Below are 21,680 nucleotides of genomic sequence, written 5' to 3'. Positions count from 1 at the left end.
TTTAATTATCTAAAGGCCTTTAAAATGTCTCAACTGTATCTGGTTCCTTAATCACCTCTGATAGCACATTCCAGATATCAACCATGCATTGGTGGGGGTGGGTAGCACACCCTGTACTGTGTATAGAAAAATAGTAGACCCAAAATGTTTACTCAATGGAATGAAAATAAATGCAAAATACATCTTTTTTTTTTTAAATTTTGCAAAATGCATGTTACACTTGCCGTTCAAATTTTTGAGGTGGAATTCAACAGGAATGGTTGATATTTGAGGAATATGTGGTTAACCAAAATGGAGGTTTTCAAACAAAGGCAAATGAAAATAAAAATTGCATGCAATATATACCCTGCACAAGAAAATAACAACTCACTGCTGAGATTTAATGGTATTTCAACAGAGAATGAACCAGCTTCTCATTTAAAAAGACACCCGGAGTATCAGAGGACCATTTGCTGTGCTTAAAATGGTGGCTAATCCAAATCATGACTCAAAACATGTGGCTTGTATTTCAGTAATATTTTAAAATAAATAAATTTTCTTTCATGTGACTGTGTTTTCTTTTTAATCTAAAAACTTATTATGACATGTAAAAATCAAACATTTTATTATTCAGAGACGAAAGCCTAATTTTACAAACTATCTGACATCAGCAAGGTGCCACGCCCCATAACTTCAGTTTACTCAAACACGGATTGCAGACTAAGACAAAACTACTTTCCTCCATGAGACATATGCTTAAATTTGGGGAATTCAGCATTGTGTACTGCTCCCTTGAAACTGTACGCATGAGCATGCACACGTTTCGCAACCAGCGCACAAAGGAAAGTAATGTGTGCACAAAAGGTTAGTTACCTAAAATATAGTACAGTACTCCCCAACTTGCGACCTGTGCAACTTGCGTCCATCCACACATGAGCAATTTTTTTTTTCTTATATTATTTTTAAAATAAAATTGATGCGGTTGTATTTGACAAGCTAATATAGGGCATGTAAGAGCCAAAATGTGTGTACTTTATTAGTCATCATCCCAGGATCCGTAGGCTGGCCACAGCCATCTTCAATCCTGTGCGCATGCGTGAGTGGTCCATGTATTGGAGTTGGATTGGTGCATGCCTAAGAGTTAAGGGCACAAATTTAATATTGCCAGTGTGCTTAACTCTCACACTGGCACCAACCAAACTCCAGTACCCAAACCCACCACGCATGCGCCAGCCGAAAAGTGGTCATAGGAATCAAGATGGCCACGCCCAGCCTGTGGACCCTGAGATGCTGATTAACAAAGTAAGTACACACATTTTGGCTCTTACATGCCCTGTATCCCTGTTATAGATTGTCAAATACAACATTTGATTAAAAAGCTTGTTTTAAGACTTCGGTACTCCACACGCACGGTCAAAATTCCTACTTACATCCATTTCAATATACGACCAATCCTTCGGTCCCAACTGCAGTCGTAAGTCAGGGAGTACCTGTAATTAATAATTATACTTATTGAAAATAATTGCTTAGCTATAATATTAAAACATGCCAATACAGTTTTATTAGGCATGAGAGATAAGATGATTTTGGCATAGCCTGAAACAACTTCAAGTTTACATTTACACAAGCATTCAGTGCCTACATACTTTTGTCACAGGAAAAAAGATGTGCTACAAAAGATTTTTGTTCACACTGACTACAAACAATTAGAGGGAACATTGTGGTCTCCCAATTGCCAACCTTTTCTTTTACACAGATTCTACCCGTTCAACAATACTGAGATATTTTATGTTAGAAAATGTGGATGCTCAGCAGTATTTGAAAGTCATTCTTTTCCTGTTATACATTTGCATAATGGAAAATAATGATCCCTATCTGATATATTGGATGCTGTTGTGTGGGAAGGGAAAAGTTCGATGGGTTTATAGTGCAACAAGTCTAGGCACAGGCTGAACAAAGGAAAGATCTTTATTTGGAACTCATGTAAGGGGATTGCAACAGGGGTAACACACACTAATACTTTCCATCATAAAAACACAGAATAATCAGCTGCATCAGCTTAACACTACCAATAATATCAGCTTCTTACACTCATTCAAACACAGTATAATCAGTCACATTGTACTTAACACTGCCGATACTAACAAATGCTTACACTTATATAAACACAGTACAACTCAGTCACATGAACAAAACACTACCAATACCAGCAAATGTGTATAGGCTTATAACAATTGAGGATTACAATACACTATCTGCTGTTCCTTGTCTACTGTGGACACTGTTCCAATGCTAACAGCTTGATCCCTGTATAGTGCACTCCTTGCCAGTCACTCCTCTAGCATTTTCCAGTTTGCAACCTGGAGTGAAGCAGGGTTCTTTTCAGGACCGAAGGTCAAAAGAGAAAGAGCTACTGCACATGGTGGACTTTATAGTACAATAAGTTGGAGGATCCGGCCCAAGTAATCACCATGTGATTAAAGGAGCCAGTGGTTAGGTGTGCACTAATCGGTTGGCAGAGTCTAACCTTGATTGGCAGTTGATGAGACTTCTTATTAGATTCCAGATGGAGAGGTCATGGGATCCTTTACAATCCACATTCCCACCAGGTTCCAGATGGAGATGTACTTGACCCTCCACAATCCATGTTACAGATGCCCATTATTATATTTCTTTGACTATAGAACTTTCCATTTTGCCTTTCAGCCCACTTTGTAGATCTTAATCAGGCATCAATATCCCTGAATTTGAGCTGACCTCCAAAACTTAACTGATTTTGATACTGTGAAGGGAAGTTGATATATTTGTATTTCTTCTTTCCGTCATTTCATTTTTTTCTGCCGATATCGTCCCTCCTTTTCTATTACATGGGACAATGGTAAATAAGACTTCAGTAAAATAAATATCAAACCACATGTACATCTTAGCAGAAGTATTGAGACATGCAGCATAACTTAAAGTAAAATGTTACCATTTGATTTGGTTACCCAAGGTGAAATAATGTTTGTAAGAGTTTATATTTAATATGCACCTGTGAACTCAAATACATAAACTGCCAATAGCTTAAGTATAAAGATTAAAATATCATTGACAATGAGTAACTTTTGAAGGAAGTTTGCAAATGACACAAAGATTGGAGGCAGTGTGAACAGTGAGGAAGGCTTTCAAAGCTTGTAGATGGATGTAGACCAGCTGGAAAAAAATGGGCTGTAATATGGCAGAAGGAATTTAATGCAGACAAATGTGATGTGTAATATTTTGGAAGGACAAGCTAAAAGGTAGGACATGCACGCAAGCAGAAGGGCACTGAGGAGTACAGTAGAACCGAGGGATCTGGGAATACAGATACATAGTGGTCTCCATAATGTCTGGGACAAAGACACTTTTTTTCCTTTATTTTCCCCTGTAATTTGTAATTAAACAATTCACATGTAATTAAAATGCACATTCCAGATTTTATTCAAGGTTATTTGTGCATGTTTTGGTTTGACCATGTAGAAATTACAGCACTTTTTTTATGCATAGTCCCCTCATTTCAGGGCACCATAATGTTTGGAACATTTGGCTTCTTTGACTTTCAATGGGAAACTCTGGTCCTCATGTTGAAAATGGCAACTACAGACTCCAAAGGAGATCACAACCTTAGAAGCAACCCTAGCTCTCTTATACCTGCACCAATGAAGCAATTAAACATATCTGAATACTCACAAACACCCGTGAAGCCAAATATCCCAAACCCCTGAAATGGGGGAACTATGTATAAAACGTGCTATAATTTCTACTTGGTCAAACCAAAAATGTATGCACATAACCATTAAAAATTCTGAAATGTCCACTTTAATTACATGAATTGTTTGATTACAAATTTAAAACTGTGGAGCACAGGGGAAAATAAAGGAAAAAAGTGTCTTTCTCCCAAACATTATGGAGGGCTCTGAAATTCCCTGAAAGTGGTGAAACAGGTAGATAGTTATAAGGAGAGCTTTTGGCACATTGGCCTTCATAAATCAAAATATTGAGTATAAGAGTGGGGATGTCAGAATGTAGTTGTATAAGACATTGGTGTGGCCAAATATGGAGCACTGTGTGCCATTTTGGTCACCTAACTACAGGAATTATATTAAAAATTTGAAATGGTGCATAGGAGATTTACAAGGATGTTGCGAGGATGCGAAGAATTGAGTTACAGGGAAAGGACAAACTGGTTAGGGCAGTGGTTCTCAACCTTTCACTTTCCACTCACATACCACAAAGTAATCCTTAGGCCATAAGTCCTCTGTGATTAGTAAGGGATTGCTCAAGGTGTTTTGTGAGTGGGAAGGGAAGGATGAGGTTCACTTCTCTAGACCCATTTATTACTGAAATATTTTGCTTGAGAAAAATTGTCATTGGCCCATTTCCTTTGGAGTTGGAAACTCCAGGCCAACTGGAATGGCCTCAAATAGAAAGTTATTACCATGGCTTGGCAATGCATCTATACTTTTTAAATACATGGGTCATCTCAGGGCAGACAAAACAGGTTACATTTCGTGCTACAGAAAACTACATTAATCCAAGCAGTTCATATTGTATTGTACCATTAAAATTAACAAACACCAATATGATAAAACAGTAAATAAATAAAACAAATTAATTTCTCTCACCCAGCTACCAGAATGTAAAAAAAATATTGTCAAAAGTTTCACATGGATAGAAATCCAAGGTTAGTTAGAAATTCCATGATTCTAAGTATGGATCCATGATCTGGTGACCAAAGTCTTGTAAACTTAAACTAGAGAACATAGCTCTGTGGTAGGGAGCAAGCGTGGATATGATAAATTACCACCCTGTAAGTGTTGGAATCTGGAACACACTGCCAGAGTGGGTTCTCTGCTAGAGGCAGCTACTCTTACCAGTTACTCCCAGTACGAGGATTATATTGTGGTTTTGATTATGTGAAGCCTGTTCCAGAATGGCAATGGGATCACTTGCGAAAACAAAGTTTCAGTTGCTCCCAGTAAGAAATTCCTGAATACAGTAAAACCCCTAGTATCCAGCACCAGTGTGTATTGGAAGATGCTGGATAAGTTAATTTTCTGTTTGCTTGAGGTTGTATGTTGCATGGATTGGCAAACTAACAGCGAGGTGTGCCAATTTTAAACTTCCATATTTACTTTCCTCAATTTTTTTGTCAATTGCTTGAGGCTGATGTTTGTTTGAATTTTGGATAGAAAGGGTTTTACTGGGCATTGTATTTTTCCTTGGGACCGTGCAAAGTCTTGGCTGCTGTGACAATTCAGAATCGAAAGAGCAAAAAAAAGACCAAATAACAGATACTTGCTTTGGGTCTTCAAACCCCTTGACAAACCACAAACATATTGTCATAAAGTCCAGTGCCACTTTTGTATTGGTTGAAGGGGATCACTTTTGGACATGCTGTTGGCCCTGCTTAACATTCATCCTTCAGCAAACACCACGGTAAATAGGTTAACCAGTTGCTAATTTCTACCATCTTTAGGCTACATTATGTGGAGATCAACTGGAGTGCTTGTCCAAAAAATCCTTCGATAGTATTAGAAAAAAAGTCTTCTTTAATGGTAAGATTTTTCTTTCAGTTACCCTCCTATATCACTGAGTTTGTGCATGAAAAATTAAATATGGATTGTGCAATAAGTGCTATCTTCAGGCTCATAGTATAAGTTTCATTAACTCTTTCACATCAATACTGTCACTGGCAACTCTGCCTATGTACAGAGGATCTCCAGTTGCATACGATAGACTAAATAAAATAATACCACTGGCTTGGTATCAATCTGTCTATACTGGACTATCAGATCTGATAATCAGGCTCAGGGATCTAGTCCTCACTTTGCAACTGGACCCTTGATTACCTCGTCGGCAGAACCAATCAGAGAGGATTCGTAACATTGACTCAATCATTCACCATCAAAGATCGAACGATAAGGAAAATAAACATCATGGCACATTCAGTAGAGGAGGTGAGAGGAAGCACAGAGGTTGGGAAGAGGGCGTGGTTGGAGAAGAGACTGGAGGAAATCAGAGAAAAGCCTAATTAATGTCTTATGTACGTAAATTTAAAATTTGTTAAAAAAAATTAAGTTTTCGCATTTTTAAATTTTAGGCATTCAGCATGGTAACAGGCCATTTTGGCCCATGAGCCGTGTCGGCCATATACACCCAATTAACCTACAACTCCCCGTATGTTTTGAAGGAAACTGGGGCACCCAGAGGAAACCCACACAGACACTGGGAGAGCATGCAAACTCCTTGCGGACAGCGCAGCATTCAAATCCCTGGTCGCTGGCGCTGTAATGGTGTTAGGCTAACTGCTACGTTAGCCACGCTGCCCCGATATTAATTTGTATCCGGCATTATTATTATTGGAGCCAATTCCAGTCAGATGTTTACTGAGCATAGTTATTTCTCTGGCACTGTTGTTTCAGGTGTGACCTTGGCAACCAGATGACTTCATGCTTTTACTAACAAAAAGTTGTTGTACAGCATCTCATCTTAAAACTTCACTTTATCAAATCTGTACAGTCACAGAGTTGGGATCTGGGCTTTAAATGATAGCTGAGAATCTTAATCACAGCTATGCTGTGTACTAATGAGAAATAATGCTTATATGAACTCTGAAAACATTATATCGTGGACCCTTAATTTATATTGTACCATGATGTACAGCACATCCCTGTCAGCATTGCACTGAGACTTTTTTTTGGTGTCTTCTCAGAATGTTAATAAATAATGAGACCAGTAAAATTGATGAGAGAAATATTAACATGCATAATAAATTCTATTGCAAGGACCAATGCTTTTATGTGCTTTGCAGTATTTTTTTGACCTGAAATTTGTTCGTCAAATGCAATCATCAATTTTGTGCAATGCCTGATTGACAAGATGATTGAACTCTTCTAAGACGTATATGTGATTTGCAAATGTATGCACCTTGAATGCTGTTGCCGTATTTTACAACTTGGTGACGACTTGTTCTAGTGCAAGTTAAAGAGCGTGTCCTTATCTCTGACACTGCCACTCTCCAGGAATGCCCAACAGACCCAGATAGACCCAATGTCATCCATCCCCATTGTTGCTCTTTCTTCCTTGTTAATGGGAGATGGAGCAATAGTTTTCAGTTTATTCTGTTTAAGTGCCCCCGGAAGACATTTGTACAAGTGATCAGCGTTTCTCAGTCATCTTGTTTCATGGTGCATCCTTGCCAGAAGTATCCACCTCTGAAGACAAAATATTCTATCAGCCATTGTGGATGAAATTACCAGCTAAAAGAAAATTCAGCCAAGTCATTGGGTATAATTAAGACTGAGGTAGATAGGTTCTTGATTAAAGAAGGGAATTGTTGGTTATGGAGAGAAGTCAGGAAAATAGGGTTAAATACGATTTGATGGGCCAAAAGGCATAATTCCTAGGTCTTATGGCTTCATGTAGTTCTCACATCTAGATCAACGAAATCTTAAGAGATCATTCAAAAAGGATCATGTATATTACATGACTTTGTCATTTAATGTGTACTTTTTATTTACACACAATTACAGACAGAAGACAGAGGATTTGCAATTTCTGGATTGTGGTCAATGTGCATCACAGAATATTACTGGGATATGACATTATACAATGCAGGCATGGATTCCCCACACAGCATGACATCAACACCTGAGTTTATGACCCCTTCATTGATATGGACTAGAAGAAAATTACCCATATTAATTAATTGTTTATGTTCATTCATCCTTTAACCAAATTAGGGACATTCACAAAATAAACCAGCTCCATTTAGCAAATCTAGTTTCTCTAACGACAGACGCTGGGAATGCAAAAAAAATTCTCTTCAAATCAATGCTAAAATATCATCAAAATTTGTAAAGCTGCAGAGAAAAAAAATTTTGTTGAGAAAAGGACGTCAATGAAACTGAGAAATATCAGCGCAAAGAAAGACAAATAAATATTTCACTTCCAGTGCTTTAAAAAGACTGAAAAACTGAGCATTTTTAAAATAATGCACAGGCAGAACCATGCCCCTTTTCTTGGGAATGATCCCTTGATTAAAATATAACTGAGAATGATGCTGAGGGCAAAATATGGAGAAGATCCAGACTCTTTCTGATGTATGTTGAAGTTGCGTATATCCAATAATTGATAAGAAGGCATTCTTGAGGTGAAAGATAGCAGACACTGCAGAAAAGTAAGGCATGTTTTAGAAATGTAACACCAAAATCCAAATCCTACTTGTTCATAAAGAACCAATTAGATGTATTAGCTACTCCTGGAATCAATAATTGTATTAGGATCCGATGATCCCTTTTCATTTTCTTTTATCCTTGTCTCATCACCTACCACATTTTGAGAGAAAAAATGAAAACCACTCTTAGCTTCTACACATGCCAAACACATGCTCAGTGAGTATAATTTTGAACACACAACTGATGTGCAAAATTGGCATTTGAAGTTTTCACCTCCGGAGTTTGAGAACGCCACATGGTTTCTACAAAGCTTACCAGAGCCACAACTTACAGTTCAGCGATATATTGAAGTGCCATTCACTTCTATAACCTGTGACTTGTATGAAAGATGTTTTGGAAAAAGCTTTATATATTCTCTACGTTACCTTACCCAGCTGTCTGATGTTTTTTTCCATGCCATCCACATACTTTCTTGAGTACACTGTGTACTCAACAAATCCAATTTCATTGTCAAAATTACCCATCAAAAATGCTCTAAATATGTGAATTTCATTGATCAATGAAGAAAGTTGTATATATGTTAATATAATTAGGAGACATTAGAATACTCCAGGAATCCTTCTTCTTCTTCTTCGTCTTTGGCTTGGCTTCGTGGATGAAGATTTATGGAGGGGTAATGTCCATGTCAGCTGCAGGCTATTTTGCGGCTGACAAGTCCAATGCGGGACAGGCAGACACGGTTGCAACGGAAAATTGGTTGGTTGGGGTTGGGTGTTGGGTTTTTCCTCTTTTGTCAGTGAGGTGGGCTCTGCGGTCTTCTTCAAAGGAGGTTGCTGCCCGCCGAACTGTGAGGCACCAAGATGCACGGTTGGAGGCGATATCAGCCCACTGGCGGAGGTCAATATGGCAGGCACCAAGAGATTTCTTTAGGCTGTCCTTGTACCTCTTCTTTGGTGCAACTCTCTCTCGGTGGCCAGTGGAGAGCTCGCCACATAACACGATCTTGGGAAGGTGATGGTCCTCCATTCTGGAGTCGTGACCTACCCAGCGCAGTTGGATCTTCAGCAGTGTGGATTCGATGATGTCGGCCTCTGCCATCTCGAGTGCTTCGATGTTGGAGGTGAAGTCACTCCAATGAATGTTGAGGATGGAGCGGAGACAACGCTGGTGGAAGCGTTCTAGAAGCCGTAGGTGATGCCGGTAGAGGACCCATGATTCGGAGCCGAACAGGAGTGTGGGTATGACAATGGCTCTGTATACGCTAATCTTTGTGAGGTTTTTCAGTTGGTTGTTTTTCCAGACTCTTTTGTGTAGTCTTCCAAAGGCGAGTCTGTTGTCTATCTCGTTGTCTATCCTTGCATCCGATGAAATGGTGCAGCCGAGATAGGTAAACTGGTTGACTGTTTTGAGTTTTGTGTGCCCGACGGAGATGTGGGGGGGGCTGGTAGTCATGGTGGGGAGCTGGCTGATGGAGGACCATTAAGTAATATACACACCAACGGTAAATGATCTTTTTCATCTTCCAGGTACATAAATGATCTTCTGTGAATGTGAAATTGGTTATCAAAAAGGAAAGATTAACTTTTGAAATAGAGATGGATATAGATAATTTTAAGCTCAAAATGGTTCTCATTGACAAGAAACACCTGCAGCATTGATTTCAATCGACAATCAGAGGCTAAACTTGGTTACTTGAGAACTGTTCAGGATTCTTCAACTATTGATCAATCAAATGGATTCCGAATCAGGATCCAGCCATACCTGTTATTCATTGATTCAACATGAACTCATCAACAGATTTTCAAGGGTTCTAATTTAAATATTTTCAAATATATTGAATCGAAATCCAGATGTGTTAATCAAAATTTGTGGTAATATTGCAGACACCAGTCAACAGGGCAACTAAGTATATTGCTATTATATTATTTAATTTATTATGGATTTAATACAGTGATTCCACAATTGATTATAATTGGAGGAGGATTTTTATATCATTTTCAATGCTTTGTGGAAGATATTTAAACAATTATGAGTTCCTTAGTCATCTTGATTTTGCTTTGAGAACTGGTGCTCAAATCCATCTGATATGTGGTGTCAGTTTAACCTAGTTTTAGCTGTTTGATAACATAAGGAAAAAATAATGACTGCTCCCCCATATACAATATAGTAAAAGTCTGAATATCTGGACTGCTCAGGGATTGGGTTTTTCTGGATTCTCGGGCAGTACTTTTAAAATTCAAATTTAAGGAGTAATAATGTTGCAAGGCTTGGGGATGGAACTTACAGCTTTTACTGCATCTGCCGCACTGTTTGATGCTTCTTTTGCTTTCTTTAAATTCTTTTGTATATCACCTTGTTTACGACTTTGTAATTTCTTTGGGATAAGATTATCTGCATCATGTGTGCATGCATGACATCTTGAAGACTGAAGTTATAGTTCTGTTTCACAAATTCAACAACCGTTTCCATGGACTTCTCTGAAGTAAACTTTCCGATGTTGTATGTTTCCATTAAAATGGTATTGCTCACATCACGTTCAAGTTTCCTAATTATTTCAAGTTTGTCACTCAATTTCAACATGTTCTTCTTTCTCATCACACCACAAAGTTTATCTACTTTAGGATCCATTATTATGAGAATGTAAATATGTATGGTAGATATCAGTGGTTTTCAAACTTTTTCTTTCACTCTCATGCCTCCTTAAGTAATCCCTTTGCCACAGGTGCTGAGATTAGTGAGGGATTACTTAAAGTGGTATGTGAGTGGGGGGAAAAAGGTTGAGAATCACTTCTCTACACCCAATTGTTACTGAAATATTTTGCTTGAGAAAAATTGTCATTGGCCCATTTCCCTTGGAGTTTTGAAACCGTGCACATAACGAGTCAATTAAGTGTGATTAAAACAGTGGTTTTCAAAATTTCTGAGAACCATTGATTTGGATGGCTGCCACTGTGCATCTGTGGTGCTTACGCATACTTGTGCGCACACACAAAATCCAGCTAAATTTTAAAATTTTGTGATTTTGTGAAATGTCCAGATTCTCAGGTGGTCAGGATTTCTGGCATCCGGATGTTTTGGACTTCTATTGTACAGAAGCGAATGCTTGAAATTTCACAAAGTTGAATGTAATATTTGTGTTAAGGACTACATTTAATAAGCAATATTCCATGTGAAATATTTTAATAGTCAACAAATTGTATACTTTCTTGTACAATTCTTCAAATTATTTTTCATTAAAATGACTCCTTTTGAACACTATGAAATATATATTTTTCCCAATAGAGAGAAACCAATTTTACTCCAAACTTTTACACACCTGTTCAGTGTTGGCATATTAAAACATTTTATTGTATCATATATTTAGCAAAAAAATCCAGACTATTCTTCAATTGACTTATGTATGGTGATCAACATTGGTAGATCTGATATGAAGACTCACATCATATCAGTAAATACCTACCACCTGTAAAGACTGCATTGGTATTGTCAATCCAAGGGAAGGTTAATCATAGAAATACAGGTCTTTTCTGGCAACATCCGACCACATGTATAATTATTCCGTTATTGTGAGCAAGTCCGGAGCAACTTAGAAAATGTGATTGGTGACTCTAGGAAATGGTATAATGTACTGTATACCCCCACTGCCCTGCTCTCTGCCCACAGCCCTGTGTCGGTCCCCACACTGATCCCACTGCCCCACTCTCTCCCCACAGCCCCATTTCGGTCCCCACACTGATCACTATTTACAAACAAAAGGTTTATAGGCACACTACACTATCTCATATAGGCTTTGCTAAGTGCATAATATGGTGTTCGCAATGTTCACATCGCATAACGCCCAGTTTCACAGAAAGTATCATGGACTTTAGGTGTAGCATTGTATACTGCGCAGAAGGTATATAACAGCTAATAAAGAAAGGATCAGACTTCTCGTTAGTACTGGAATGGCTTGATATAACAATAGATTTCATATATCTGGTTTTCAAACACATCTGTCAAAACGTACGCTACCTTGTCATTTTTCTATTTCGCTTCTGCCTGAACTGAGCCTGTATAATTAAAGATTCTTATTGTTTGAATGATCTTTGAGACCAGAACGCTCAACCAAATTCAATACAATTTACATGCTTCACTAAATAAACTAAGAGGCTGACGATGACTAATCGTACACTTAAAGAATAAAATTATGATCTCATTTCATCCCTACATGCTATTTGTTCCTGTTAGTTTATGCAGAAAGGAACCCGATTCACAGAAGTGTTTACACAGTGATTGCTGCTCAACAACATTGATACATCTGATGTGCCTAATGATTATCAGGAAGGGAAATCTGCCAGTGTGCAAATAATTATCAGGAAGGGAAATCTGCCAGTGTGCAAATAACAGGAAAGGATAATCCAGAGTTGGGCATTGCCGTGACAAGAGTGGAAGAAAAACACCTGATTTCATTCAAATTCTTCTTTCCAGGTGACCTCATTGGGAAAAACAGGAAGCAGAGGACTTCTGTATTTGCTTAAGCGAATATTGTATGCAACAACAGTCTGTTTGGGGACTTTGGGATTTGCTCGACTCACTAACAGCAAGAGGCCAACGTCAATTGTCTTCATTTATTTGTTTTTTTTTTGGTTTCAATAGCTTTAATATTGTGTGGCCATGAATAACTTTCTCACCATTAAAGAAAAATAACTTAGGTTAATCGATGGGGAGTGCTCCTTGTAGTGATATTCCAGCTCTAGTGAATCTGTCACTATAATAAATGGAAAAAAATTAGCAAGTGAGGAGATAGACCCTAAACTGCCACTGTGTTTATATGGCATGTGATAATTAAACAGCTCTGAATCAAAGTGATGTTGAAAATTATTTTAATTACAGGTCTTTTGGTTGCGATTTATGGCAAGAATTTTTGAATTGAGAACATATTTTAATTACAAGCTGTAATTTCAATGTGAATATATTATTATTCGAATGCCTAAGCTGTTTCAACTGTTCACTGAAAATAGCTGGAAAATAAAGAGTAACCTGGCAGAGAGTAAGGAATTTGTCACAGTGCTCCACAGGTAATAAACAGTTGTTTTGTGATACTTGGTTAAAAATGCAGGCAGTATTAACTCTCCCACAAACACCGATAAGACTTAGCAGGGGAAATGGGGTTAAAGTTTGCAAACCCAAATCCTAACCATGGACTGCAACCCTTTTAACCCTGGTAAAGGGACAGAACATGTGCAGGGATGTGGTGCTGAGCTTTATAAGACTTCACAGAGTAGTGTGAGCAGAGTTGGGCTCCTCATTTAAGAAAAGATGTGCTGTTGATGGAAATGGTTGAAAGAAGGATGATTCAGGGAACGAAAGGGATATCATATGAGGAGTGTTTGGCGGACCTTGTCCTGTGTTCTCTGGAATTTAGGAGAATGAAGGGGGATCTCATTGAAACATTCTGAATGTTCAAAAGCATGGACAGAGTGGATGTAAAAAAGGTTGTTTCACATGCTAGGACAATAGGGAACATAGGAGGTAGGAACAGGAGTAGGCCCAAAATGGCCCATCGAGCCTGCTCCATCATTCAATACGATCATGGCTGATCCAATTTATGACCTAACTCCACCTACCTGCCTTCTCCCCATATCCCCTAATTCCTCTATCATGTAAAAATTTATCTAACCGAATTTTAAATATGTTTAATGAAGCAGCCTCAACCACTTCCCTGGTTAGAGAATTCCAAACATTCACTACTCTCTGGGAAAAACTATTTTTCCTCATCTCTGTCCTAAATCTACTCCCCCAAATCTGGAGACTGTGTCCTCTCGTTTTAGTTTCCCCGGCCAGCTCAAAAAACCTTCCTACATCTATCCTATCCATACCCTTCATAATCCTATATGTTTCTATAAGATCTCCTCTCATTCTTCTGAACTTGAGCGAATACAATCCTAAATGATTTAATCTTTCATCATAAGTCAACCCCTTCATCAACCTAGGATTGAAGGGCATCCACAGAACAGAAATGCATAAGAATTTCTTCAGCCCAAGGGTGGTAAATCCGTGGAGTTTGTTGCCACAGGCAGTTGTGGGGGTCAGGTCATTGGGTGTAGACTGATAGGTTCTTGATTAGCCAGGACATCGAAGGTTATGGGGAGAAGGCCGGGCAGTGGGACTGTGTAAAAATGGATCAGGTCATGATTAAATGGCAGAGCAGATTTAATGGGCTGAATAGCCTGTTTCTGCTCCTCTGTCCTATGGACATGATATCAAGGAGTGTCAATGGATCTTGTTCTCCATAAATGCAATTTTTAAATAAGGCTGATTTCACGAGATTTAGACAACAATTTAAAATTAACATCTCCTGCGCTGGTTTCACAGAGAAGCTGGCTTTGGAAATGGAGACAAGATCGAAAATGAGAGTTGAAGTGAATGGTTCCAGAGATTAAGTTCAGTGCATATGGTCAAATTTCTAAATGTTGCCTGGGAAATGTTTTGTTGGGAGTACTCCCTGACAAAATGTCCAGAAGCATTTGTTAACCAAGGACATGTATTCCGTGAATGTCCAGCTAGAATGCAGTGTTCCTGGAGGTCTGCACACGAATGCACCATGCACACTCCCATGAGGATTAAGAGCTTCAGGGAAAAATTGCATGTATTAAAAGGGATGAAATTCAAGTTCAGTGGATCTGATAATAATTGCTAGGGGCAGGGATGTCAGTCACCATTTTTAACACTTCATTAAATACAGTAAAACCCCCAGTATCTGGCACCTACAGGAATTGATAAATACCAGTTGCTTGAGAATTATTCTTACAATGCCTAATTAATACACCTGCATTAAGAATAAACAGTTTAAAGGACGAAAAGAGAAAAATATGACACTGAGCAAACTTAATTGCATGAATTTATAAACCTTAAGGCATTTTACTTTATTTTCAGTCTCATTCTTTGAAAACATTTAACCGTCACTATATCTGCATGGAGCCACCTGAAAGACAAACTCTAGATAATTAACCATTAATTCTACCCCCCACCCAATCCCACAAGTTTACAGGCTCTTTATCCTGCCGACACCATTGCTGCTTCACACAATTTTATTCAAACAGCTGTACAAGCAAAGCACCATCAAGGCACACCACTGATAATTTGGGTCCATCTTCCCCAAAGGTTTATCTGTTACTTCAGAGAACATTTATTTTTACCATTTTATACTTATGCATTTTTTTAACTTCCTATTTTATTCTTTTGTTTCCTCTTTTTTTTTTCCGGTTGCTTGAGGCTCCTGGTTCCTTGAATTCCAGACACCAGGGGTTTTACTGTAGTTCAATACATTCATTCAGATTTTTCATTTTCACACATTTTAATCTATTGATACTTTAATATAACCTTAATCACAAGAAGTAAATGTCCACTGGCTCTTCTGGAAACATAATACTGCTGATAACCCCAGTATTTTGGAATGTTATTACATACTTTTCTTTGGCTTGGCTTCGCGGACGAAGATTTATGGAGGGGGTAAAAAGTCCACGTCAGCTGCAGGCTCGTTTGTGGCTGACAAGTCCGATGCGGGACAGGCAGACACGATTGCAGCGGTTGCAAGGGAAAATTGGTTGGTTGGGGTTGGGTGTTGGGTTTTTCCTCCTTTGCCTTTTGTCAGTGAGGTGGGCTCTGCGGTCTTCTTCAAAGGAGGTTGCTGCCCGCCAAACTGTGAGGTGCCAAGATGCACGGTTTGAGGCGTTATCAGCCCACTGGCGGTGGTCAATGTGGCAGGCACCAAGAGATTTCTTTAGGCAGTCCTTGTACCTTTTCTTTGGTGCACCTCTGTCACGGTGGCCAGTGGAGAGCTCGCCATATAACACGATCTTGGGAAGGCGATGGTCCTCCATTCTGGAGACGTGACCCATCCAGCGCAGCTGGATCTTCAGCAGCGTGGACTCGATGCTGTCGACCTCTGCCATCTCGAGTACTTCGACGTTAGGGGTGTAAGCGCTCCATACTACGTATTAGTATGTAATACGTAGTATTACGCTCCATACTACACTCCATACTCCATATTACATACTACGTACATGGAAATCACAGACTTCAGCCAGTCACATCATTTACCCAGCTTCAAAAATAAACAAACACATTGAGGCACAGCTCCCTGATGGAAAGTAGTTGGAAGAGCAGCTGAAATAAACTGAGAGATTTATTCTCTGAAATCTCCTTGGCCCCTTCTGAGAACTTCTTCCAATGGACATCTTCTATGAGAATGTAGATAAGGTTCCAAACGACAATATCAGGTGGACTACACTTTTATTAGGTGAGAAAATAATAATGGCTTTCAGCTCAAGGAAGAAGGTAGGAAATTGATCTTGGGCATGGAGACCTCAATTTTTTATGACAGATTATCTTTATTGTAGAGCACAAGGAAAACATAACCTTCTGCCTGAGGAATCTTTTTCACTGAACAGAAGACCATTTTGTGAACCTCAATGCCTGACTCTTCATCATTTTCTTCAGGCTCAGATGCTGCCCTGCATTCCATTCCCATTTAGAGGGCATCTATTCTTTCTTGCTAACTTTCTGACATGAGATAAAAGCCGCTTTCAGGTGCTCGGACACTGATAATGCACCGGCAGACACAGCTGGGGGAGTGCAGCTGGGACGTTCGGGTGGCCGCAGAGAAGACACCTTTGTGCCAGCTGAAGGAGAGCTGCATCCGAGCTTTGGTGGACTGTGGCCATAGTCCTACTGCTGCTTTCAGGTGCAATGGGGGATTCTCGGTGCCGGGGATTATACCTACAGGGGGAGGATTAGGTAAGTGATCCTCCTGGTTGGGTTCTCCACTATCAGGTGGCCACCTGACAGCCGCATTGGAGTACAATAGGCGGCTTTACATCGGGGTATTTTGTCCACCTGAAAGTGCCTAAAGCCAACCAAGCCTTGTGGTTTAAGAAAAAGCCTGTACAATTCTGTGGTTGTCGTATCACACCAATACACATCCAGATTAAATCAGGTCTAATGTATTCAATGATAACCAATATCTGACCATTTCACTCTGAGTGGACAAAAGAAGGTATTTGGCGAGCTACTGAGTATGTGGTTTCCAAAATGACAAAGGACTGTGGCATATCTTTCCAAAATGATAGAAAATATCAGGTGATTGTCATTTCAAAATGAAACTCCTGACACACAGTGGGCTAAAATCTCACACTGAGAAGTATGATATTATAATACTTGCTACTCAAAGCAAATCAAAATAAATATTAGCATCTTCAATTCAACTGAGAAACTGTGCTTAAACCACGCTATGTAGAAAAGTGGTCTCCAGCTCGAGAAAGGAAGCAGTTATTTAGCTTCCTTCAGAAGGCACTTTGTAAAGGGTGTATGCAGGCATTTATATTTTGGTGGTGAAGGTTAAACACAGACATATTATAAACAATCAACTGAAGCTTACATATCATATACATAGAAATAAACTGCAATGTTATCATTATTTCAATGGAACAAATGTGTCCACAGCCCCTTCTGTATTCTCTGCAACTAGGGTGGGATGAGCAAGGGAGCTGCCAAAGGAATAAAGCTGTGGGTGGGTGGACTGGAGGCAGAGAGGAGGTCGGAAACATTCAGGCTAAATTGGGCCCAAGCAGAGTGGGAACAAACAGTGGCAGCCTCAGCCAGAGGCAGAAAAGGACTGGTGCTGGCCCGAGCTCCACATTAATCAGCAACTGGATATATTCATGTCACCAGCCAAGACCTGAAGGCAGAGAATATCACTGCACTGCCCTTACAATGTTTGGTGTTTACATGCACTTATGGAAATGGCCTGGAAGTCAGCCTGAAGAAAACTGAGGTCCTCCATCAGCCAGCTCCCCACCATGACTACCAGCCCCCCCACATCTCCATCTCCTATCTTGGCTGCACCATTTCATCAGATGCAAGGATCGACAATGAGATAGACAACAGACTCGCCAAGGCAAATAGCGCCTTTGGAAGACTACACAAAAGAGTCTGGAAAAACAACCAACTGAAAAACCTCACAAAGATTAGCGTATACAGAGCCGTTGTCATACCCACACTCCTGTTCGGCTCCGAATCATGGGTCCTCTACCGGCATCACCTACGGCTCCTAGAACGCTTCCACCAGCGTTGTCTCCGCTCCATCCTCAACATCCATTGGAGCGCTTTCATCCCTAACGTCGAAGTACTCGAGATGGCAGAGGTCGACAGCATCGAGTCCACGCTGCTGAAGATCCAGCTGCGCTGGGTGGGTCACGTCTCCAGAATGGAGGACCATCGCCTTCCCAAGATCGTGTTATATGGCGAGCTCTCCACTGGCCACCGTGACAGAGGTGCACCAAAGAAAAGGTACAAGGACTGCCTAAAGAAATCTCTTGGTGCCTGCCACATTGACCACCGCCAGTGGGCTGATATCGCCTCAAACCGTGCATCTTGGCGCCCCACAGTTTGGCAGGCAGCAACCTCCTTTGAAGAAGACCGCAGAGCCCACCTCACTGACAAAAGGCAAAGGAGGAAAGACCCAACACCCAACCCCAACCAACCAATTTTCCCCTGCAGCCGCTGCGACCGTGTCTGCCTGTCCCGCATCGGACTTGTCAGCCACAAACGAGCCTGCAGCTGACGTGGACTTTTACCCCCTCCATAAATTTTCGTCCGCGAAGCCAAGCCAAAAAGAAATCATGGGCAGCTGAGCCCTTTCTTTCATGCATGCTTATTAATTGTACAAATCTCAAAGTGGGGAAAAAATATGACATTGTTTGTTACTTTAGGGATTAATTGTCACTCAGAAAATCCGACTGAGTTCTGACAAAGTTGAATGAATATCTGTACCAAACACAATCCGGTAGCAACTCCTGCACATTGACCCCAGCTGGCGCCGGTTCCATAGCCTGGGTGGTCAGAGTCAACCCTCACCATTTATTATCATTTTCAAGATCCATAACAAGCAGAAGCAGGTAGGATCTCTCTTGGGGCAAATACAACATTTAGAGTTTGTGTCCACATTCAGAATGTGTAAATACATCAATAACCTAAAAATAGTGCTGTGGAAGTTGTACTTTGCTTGGCTTTGCGAAAAATAAACATTAACAACCTGAACTGGATACAAAATTAGAAGTTTCCTCTTCAGTGGGCAGCTTATGTATCATACCTACATCAATCTATTGAAGAGTCAAACAGCAAAGTTTGGTCATCATAGATACATCAGTAATAAAACTAATGAGTGCAGAATGCATATTTTCACAAACTACCTATCCTAAAAATCGTCAAAAAAGTCCTTCTTAAAATAAATATCTAAGACTCTTTGACGCTAGATACCAACCTTGTGACTTAGTACTGTCTGCAGTACCTGCAGTCAGTACCTGACTGTTTGCATCACTGTCTGGAATGGAGGTCAGGACCGGAAAAGACGACAGAGAATCGTGGACTCGGCCAGAGCCATCATGGGCCTTATCACTCCATCAAACTACCCTGGGATGGGAGTGGGGAGTAGGTTGGCGGGGGGGGGGGGATATTAGTTAGTCAAGCAGCAACAGTAGGATGGAGGGAAGGAATTGTTCATATTTTTTGGGTTGAGACCCGCCATGAAAATTGAGGAAGAGAACAGAATGATCAGACATAGAGAAACAATGGAAATAATATAACTTTAATAGTTTTTGAAATCTTCACTATTAACGAGGCTTCACAGCTCAAATGGAACACTATCTTAGCCAGAATGGTTGATTGGTTGACATTATCATACCACATAAAGAATGCTTGAACTATGAATTATTATACAAGCTTGCTGGCAGGTTGAAAGGAATATTATTTCAAAATGCAGTGACTTCTTGAAACTCAAAGAAAGGTTAAGGGTAAGATGCTGAATTAATAATTCTCATATTATTCCTTTCTTGCCTCAAATGCGCCATGTTATTCACTTCCAATTTTTAACAAATTTGTGCATCTATATTTTAATTTTTTTAATTTAAGTTTATTTGTCACAGAATACCTCGTACAGTACAGTGAGAAGGTTTCTGCAACTGGACTAACAGGCTATTTTTCATAAAGCCGTGTGAAGAGCACAATTTACAGAGTACAGGGACACAATGAAAGTACGATCAATTAACACGAAGCAGGGGCAATATGATCGCACAGTGATGGGGTTCATTCAGGAGCCTGGTGGGTACAGGGAAGAAACTGTTGGTGGATGCTTTCATATTTTTTTTTAGCCTTCTTCCTGATGTTATAAGGGAGCAAAGATTGTGTCCGTGGCACAATAGGTCTTTCAGTTTGTTGTCTGCCTTTCCTGGGCAGCGAGAAATATAGATGTAGTCCATGGGGGAGGGGAAGGAGTTTGTGCATTCATGACCTTCTATAGCTTGTACTGATCTTGAGCAGATGAGGTCCATGCTATTATACATCCAGCGTTTATGCTTTTGGAGGTGCACCTTTTGAAGATGTTAAATGACAAAGGGGCCATGCTGAACTTCCTATACTCTACCAAAAATAGACATGCTTATCCTAGGACAGCTTATTGGAGACATTTATTCCAAAGGACCTGAAGCTATCTACTCTTTCAACTTCAGCACCATTAATGTGCATTCTGCCCCCTCTCTTGATGTTAATGTCTTGATGTTAATGTTTGTCGTACTGACATTGAGAGGTTGTTTACTGACTTTCTTCCTGATTGGTTTTATTATCACATCCAAATCAACACGTATATTGAAATCATTGTAAAATTTCTGTGCTATTTGTAAAGGAACAGTGTATATATAATATTTGTCACACAGTCATACAAAAGTGGATTCTGACTTTAGGATTTAAATGTTCTTATTTGTAATGGCTAAATTGGGTCTTCTGTATTATGTTCTTACATTTTGTGACGCTATCCAATATTTAACACTGGACACATTAGTAATATCTTTAAGTGGGGAATTCAATGTTTCCGTGGCAATGAAAGATATCTCTACATCGTGCATTTGTATTATTTGTGTCAAAACTTCTGCTCAGAAACTAATTAAATCTAAAATAGCTTGATCATTAGGGCTAAGTTTTAATTATATACACAAATGCAAGTGATCAGACTGGGGAATAGTTACATTCAGTTACTCTGACAGCCAAAGCTTTATACAACGATGTTTGCAATGTGGCAGAAATGTCCCAACATTACAGCTTCTCCCGTAAGGTAAGAATGTTGTGTTATGCTCAAGATGATGAGGACTTTAAAGGCAAGATTTTAACAGGAAGTAATTACATCAACTCACATTCATATGGAACTTTTCAAATATTTATATATAAGTTGCTTAACAAAACTGAAGTGAAAATAAAAAATACAATTTGTTAAGAAGTTAAAATAGAGGGAACAATAGGTCAGAGAATGAATAGAATGGCAGGTTTTCTGGAGAGACGAAGAGACAGTGAGGCAGAGAACTTTAGGGAAAGAATGTAGGAGCCCAGGGCTTTAGGAGGTAAAGACAGCCGCTGAAAATGATTATGAAATGTGGGTATATTCAATAGGCCAGAATTGGGAGAGTGAAGAAATGT

The 21,680-nt window shown here is 39.6% G+C and overlaps 1 long non-coding RNA gene across 1 annotated transcript in view; it reads right to left on the bottom strand.

Annotated features, from left to right (window-relative positions):
* Positions 1 to 21,680, bottom strand: part of LOC138748128 (uncharacterized) — a 233,303-nt gene that overhangs the window by 172,640 nt on the left and 38,983 nt on the right. The window contains exon 2 of the long non-coding RNA XR_011347811.1: positions 1,410 to 1,469. This is a non-coding gene — a long non-coding RNA (uncharacterized lncRNA). The remainder of the gene's footprint in view (positions 1 to 1,409; positions 1,470 to 21,680) is intronic.

Source organism: Narcine bancroftii, chromosome 13 (genome assembly GCF_036971445.1).
Source record: "Narcine bancroftii isolate sNarBan1 chromosome 13, sNarBan1.hap1, whole genome shotgun sequence".
Taxonomy (NCBI): Eukaryota; Metazoa; Chordata; class Chondrichthyes; order Torpediniformes; family Narcinidae; genus Narcine; species Narcine bancroftii.
Note: the sequence above shows the minus strand (reverse complement) of the source record. Positions and strands in the feature narration are given on the sequence as shown.